The sequence below is a fragment of the Megalops cyprinoides genome, chromosome 23, assembly GCF_013368585.1.
Source record: "Megalops cyprinoides isolate fMegCyp1 chromosome 23, fMegCyp1.pri, whole genome shotgun sequence".
NCBI lineage: Eukaryota > Metazoa > Chordata > Actinopteri > Elopiformes > Megalopidae > Megalops > Megalops cyprinoides.
The window spans coordinates 7,660,798-7,667,485 of NC_050605.1; the positions used below are offsets into that span (position 1 = coordinate 7,660,798).

Sequence of the window (6,688 nt, forward strand, 5' to 3'; positions counted from 1 at the left end):
CAGAGGATTGGCAAAGATGTGTGAGGAGGAACCAAACTGTGGGCGGAGGGCTTAGATATTTTCAAGGAGACCAACAGAAGATACTAACTTGCATGTTTTGCAACTGCATAATGATTCCAAAAGATTTCTCAAAAGCCTTTAAAAAGCCAAATCAAGTGAAAAAATAAAACTATCAATGATTTTCCATTTTGTTGGAAACACATATTGTGTACCTGATAATTGTTGAATACTAGTTTTTTGTAATCGGACACATTCTTAACTATCGTCTCTTGACAATATGACATGCTTAAAACTGGGAGGGTACGTCCTTATCGGAGCATTAGCTGAACACGTAACATTGTATCATTATTGGCAAACCTTAAAAAATAAAAAATAAATAAAAAAAACATTTAGGGAATAGGCTATCATTTCAAAACATTCCACAATGTCATCCCAGGACTGAATCCAGAGAAATGTCTTCCTAACACCTGCTCCCTAGGCTGTACTGAAAGTAAATAAATCAGCTACAAAATTACTGCTGGTGAAACGTAAACATCAAAAGTATTACCTAAAGCACTTTTCTTTGAGAAAGCTAGGATCTTCAGTTTTTTATCTTTCTCTCATTCCAATCATACAGAAATACTAAAATACTAAAATAAAGTGTCCAGATACATGTACGCTTCTACGCCAGGGCGCATCACCCTCTTACATTACTTCATGCACTTGTTGAAAACCAGACGTTAAACTGTATGTCACCACTCACCTTTGCTTTTACCAGGCAGATGCAGTAAACCAAGATTCTAAAGTGAACGTTTACGCAAAACTAATGGCAATATAAAGAAACCTTAGTCCTCTGGTTTCGAATATGTCACAAGTTATTTCATTACCATTACCCGCACAACGAGCTGGAAGCCAGCAAACGAACCATCATCGCAAAACTTCAACAGCCGAATCTTGCCATTCAGTAAAACCGTTGTCAAACTCTTGCAACATATGCATTATCACTGTCATTAGAGGCGTGCATATGAAGTTATTTGCCTCCCAAAAACTACGCTTTTTTACCGAACGGACTGAGCTACAGAAAATGTAACATACCTGCGTCTAAAGGTGCTCACGGGCTGAGGGAGAGGCGATTCCTGGCACACGCGCTTCAAGACACCGGTTCACGCATGAGTTCATACTCATCCAAATCTTACCCTGGTGTCTACGAGGCGCCCAAGACACTGACTGCGATGTGTCAAGACCCAAGGTGCTGCGAGAGGATCGGATTCACCAAAAAAGTAGGATATTTTAAAGTTCCTCGGGCGCAATATCAGTACATATTCAAATATACGTTGATGATATTTCCGCTAAAGCTGTTCGGTTAAACGTTGTGAAGTTTATCCTCGCCGCTATTGACTGTCAGCGCACTCCGGTGCGGTGGAACTGCAGCTGGCGGTGCAGTCTGCGAACTTACAATTAGCGCTCGCCCAGCAGGGTGGGGTCACTTAAAACTGACACAGCGCGATACAGCCTCAGGTCAGCGTCTCCCTACACCAGCTGTGTTTCTCGTCTACCTGCCAATGTACAGATCTGAAATATTATCCCTTTTCATTAAGTCCATTTCATGCCGAAAGACGCTCATTTCAGTCGCATACCATTTCTCATATTCTAAAGGAAACGGTTTAAAATACTTGGTGGAAGAATTAAGCTTGAATGATATACTAATACTGCTGTTAAAACTTCCACTAGTAACCAATAATAATAATTATAATGATGACTACACTAACAAGATTAATTACTACTACTACTACTACTACTACTACTACTAATAATAATAATAATAATAATCAGTATGATGTGATCATTATGAACATTACCAGTTAAAATTGTGGCAAGTTATTTTTAATCTTTTTGTTTTCTATGAATACTCAAAACCTGTATTTCAATGCTGTGTTTGCCTTATTAGTTCATGAATGCACATTTCTATAGCTGTTCTATAGCTGTTATGTAAACAGCACCGATTCTGTCATGAAGCAATAGTGGCCTCCCATTGACTGTAATCTTTCACCTCTTTAAGGACAGTTTGTGTTTATGACAAGGGGCCCCCTTGTGGAAAAATGTAAATGTAAGAGCTGCACTCCATCACTCTACTATAATGTTGAAATACCACACATGTTATCTCATGTGTCATGAACTGAGGGGACAAAACTGTTGCTTGGTCAATACATCACTGTGCCACTGTGCTGTAGTCTCCCACTGTTAATTTGCACTTAAATGTTTTGTCAAGGTATCATGACACAAGTATTGGCACCCCATGTAACCCTTCTGAGAACCAGTGCAGTGTTTGGGCATTTAATGGGGTTGTTCTGTGTTTGTTAGGATGGAAGAGATTATTCTTTCATGTCAACCATCACATCCAATTTGAATAAATTAATGATGCATATAAAAAATAGCTCCAGAAAATGACGACTGGACTGAGTTATGTGTAACTAATAAAAGTCATAGGAAAAACACTGCATCATGCATTTGCTTTATTTTTTTACAACTCTTATATGGAACCAGCTGTGGCAGTGATGGTTTAGCGTACCAAAACATGTAGAGGTAATACTGACAGCACACCAAATCAGTCATCATCTTGACATGGCTATTTCCCCTGGGGAATAAAACACAGCTGCTAATACTGTTTAAACAAAGTTGCAAATTTTCTGCCATCTATTTATGACAGTATAGTGACACTTTCCTTGTACTTCACACCCAGAGAGCGTGTATATTTCTTGCTATTTAGTTGTTTTACAAGTAAGGACAGGGGCTAGCAACTTAACTGTTAATCTCATGAGACGTAATAAAGATGTGGCTATGTGCACTGTATATTTTAAAAACCAGTCAGCTGGAATCTTAGACAATGGTCTGGCCCCCTGGGAGAATGGCAGCAGACACAAAATATTCATGGCAGCAGCCTGGCTATGGTGTTTGTTCGGTTTCATTTTCACAAGAACAACAAAACAGGGAAGGCAAGAAAAATAAATATTCAGGAGCGTTTTGTGCCTCTTTTATAAATAATTCCATTAGGCATGAACTAACTCTTTCGGTTCTACACAACTGGTATTCAGCAAGTGTATTTAGCTTATTGTACGTTTACATATTTTATGGTAAATGGTAAGTCTATTATATCTATCACACAATTCTGAACTTAAATGAACTAGATTTAAGATGCAAAGATGTCAAAGCCGCAAGTATAATTTTGTCTGCTTTCTTGTCTCTCAGACTTGGCTAAAATGATTTTAATTCTATCACAAAAAACCATTAAAACCATATGTCTTTAATATTGCACGCAGTAAGCTCCTGCACTGGTATGAATGGAATGAGATCCTGTACTCCTCAATGATGATAGAAAATATTACTCCAGCAAAGAATGTGGGGCAGTTTGAATGTTACAGTGTATGATTACAGTGCAGGAACTGGAACTGCATCCTTCAACATGTTTGAATTTCAAAATCCTGTTTACTCTGAATGGATCTAATGTAAAATCTTTATCAACCATTTCCGCAGAGTTTGACAGCCAAACGGCTGTTCCTGAGAGTGGAAAAATTTATCCAAGACAGAATCCAGATCATTGTGTTGTGCAGAAAACCACAAAACCCACGTCATACGATTTATCCGAGAACTGTCAATAGATGGCAACAGTCATGAACGACATAATTGAAAGCTTGATTCAACAGTGATTATATTAGCGCTGTAATGACTGTCGTAAATAGACATGACAATGACATCACTCCTTACAACTCCCCTGCCTGCCAACAGTAAACAATAAACAGGCCCACATGGCCAATGTTCTCCCAATCAAAGGAAATCTTTAAGCAACAGAGGGAAATGTCTGCACAATTTCTTTTTTTTTTTTTCAAAATACACTACATGGACAAAAGTATTCGGAAGCCTGACCATTACATTGTAATGACATTGTATTCAAATACATATACTTTAATATGGAGTTGGTCCCCCTTTGCAGCTATAACAGCTTCCACTCTTCTTGGAAGGCTTTCCACAAGATTTTGGAGTGTTTCTGTGGGAATTTGTGCCCATTCATTCTGTAGAGCATTTATGAGGTCAGGCACTGATGTTGGACGAGAAGGCCTGGCTCGCAATCTCCGTTCCAGTTCATCCCAAAGGTGCTCCATGGGGTTGAGGTCAGGGCTCTGTGCGGGCCAGTCAAGTTCTTCCACACCGAACTCATCAAACCATGTCTTTATAGTCCTTGCTTTGTGCACTGGGGCACAGTCATGTTGGAATAGAAAAGGGCCTTCCCCAAACTGTTGCCACAAAGTTGGAAGCATAGCATTGTCCAAAATGTCTTGGCATACTGAAGCATTAAGATTGCCCTTCACTGGAGATAAGGGGCCTAGCCCAAACCCTGAAAAACAAGTGTGGCCCAATACTTTTGTCCATATAGTGTAGGACCAAGTGTAACTCAGCTTAACTGAAAACTGTCAGAAATGCCCATAGTAATACTTAGGCGTCTGTTCAATTTTGCTTTAGTGTGCTTTGCCCAAAACTTTGCATGATGCAAAAAAGCAAGTTTTTAGTGTTGGGGCACATCCTAGTATACTCTGAGAAGATCCTCAGCAAAAGATCCAGGAAAGGCAACTGTGTCACTTAAGGAGATGTCATGTCCACAATCCACTGCCCTTGTTGAAATGTGTTTATTTTCATAGCAGACAAACTTTTGATGGAATATAAATCACAAACAAGTGATTCAGTTCAGTTCATGTGATTCAAAACATCAGTATCAAATGATCCGAGTGAACCTGGATCACAGCCTGGAGCAATTCAGTCACTGCCAGAGGTTGCACATATTGCTCCAAAGGAATCAAACCCCACTTCTTTTCTTCACACATATGAGATGAGAAAGTATCTCAATTTTCCTTAATTTTAATGACCTCCCAACCTGAAACATTAAGACTTACATAAAAAAGAGACATGGAATAAATAAAGCCTGTTTAATGTGTTTCTGAAGAATATGGACAAAGACCATGCCAGCTAGATTGAACTAGGGCTCCATACTCAAGTGTAACATTCATAGCTACTACTTACTTGCTTAGCAGATGCCTTAATCCAGGACAAGGTGTACATCCATTACACATTGTCATCTGCTCTCTGTAGCACTCTCAGTTGGATATACAATAGAGCCATCTCCTTCCTTGAGTGTCATCCAGAATTGGGGAGAAATAAACATATCAAACTAATGATAGGTCTGCATAAATATGTATAGCGGTATTAGTGGAAGATCAGACATCTGCCCTAAGCACTAAACAGCAGAAGCAGGTTTATGACACAGTGATGGCATACCGCCCAGACGGAGCCACGTTGGGATGTTACTCATCTCACACAGTGGGACAGCAGAGTGGGCGGGGCTTGCATACTATGAGCAACGAATAGAACATGGCTGCCTCTTTCTTTGTGCAGCAGTACAGCCCTGAGGATCGCCCATAACCGCTTGCATAATGGCTGAACCCTGGCTATGTGCGGGCCTCCTCTGGGCTGAGACATTGGGGTGCTCCCCCCATCCCTACCCCCACCCCTGTGCGCGCTGCTCCTCACAGCACAGTGCCGACGGCCTCAGACAACAGCCGGCCGGCCGGCCAAAGGGAGGGGAGCCAGCACTGACGGGAAGGATGGGCCCAAGATGATGGGGCAGTGTGTCAGGAATGTGTAATGAAATGCCTCCAATTTGTACTTTACTAGACTCAGTTTCTCCTTAGCTTTACTCAAGCAAGAGTTACGAGCGTCCGCGTTCGGTTTGTTATGTAAAACTAGGAACTTGGCACTCACTGAGGTTAACAAAATGTTGTGCGTGAGATGAAAAACGAAGACTTTCTTAAATTCATTACTCGAGTCAGGGGCAAAGCACTCGCCATACATTTCTGCACATGCACAGCGTGAAAGAAATATGAGCACCACTTGAGTTTACTCTATATCATTTCATTAACATTGCACTTGGCTATTAGCTTGTGTTGTACTCTGCCTCACTTGTGAGTCACTTTGGATACAATTGTCTGACAAATGAATGAATATAAATGTAAATTATTACCACTCAAGGAGAAAATATTTTTTAAGTGTTTGTACAGTAATAGCCACACTGGTAAGATTCATAGACGGAGGTTCAATGGCACTACTGTATTTAATAGCAAAAGGTTATTTTTAATTTTTCAGACCTTTCACAGTAAGCTATTCAAAGTCCTCTAAAGATAATGCAATCTAAGACTATGAGGCTTAAAAGCATCCCTGAATAAGAATGTATGATGGTTTCTGTTTTTTATTCTGTCAGAACGGTTGCAAATGTATAACGGTATCATACGAGTTCAGCAATACTGTAACCACAGTCCTTATTAATGAAAGTACTCCAGCTACATGAGCTTCAGCCCACAATTTCTCCTTGACAAAACACCAGTCATGTGTACAGTATACAGCTGCAGCCTTTACAACATCCGTCCTCATCTTCATCTTCTACCTCTTTACAAGTCTCCATTGAGACCTCTGTAGACATTTAAATGTGCCCCAGCTCCGTGAATGTGCTTATGCAGCACTGTAAAAAAGAAAGGGGAAGAGCGAAAACAGCCCCCCTCCCCTAATTTGTGCCCTCCAGAGTCCCGGTGGAATCCAAATTAGAATGTGGAGAAATCTGTGAATAATTTCTGGACCGGCATTAATCACTGAAGCAAATCTCCAACGC

At 40.4% G+C, this 6,688-nt stretch overlaps 1 protein-coding gene across 1 annotated transcript in view; it reads right to left on the minus strand.

Annotated features, from left to right (window-relative positions):
• LOC118770115 (semaphorin-3D-like) overlaps window positions 1-1,391 on the minus strand; it is a 46,602-nt gene extending 45,211 nt beyond the window's left edge. Inside the window, exon 1 of the mRNA XM_036517558.1 lies at window positions 1,075-1,391. The gene's annotated coding sequence lies outside the window, so the exon portion shown is untranslated. The remainder of the gene's footprint in view (window positions 1-1,074) is intronic.
• Between the last annotated feature and the right edge of the window lie 5,297 nt (window positions 1,392-6,688).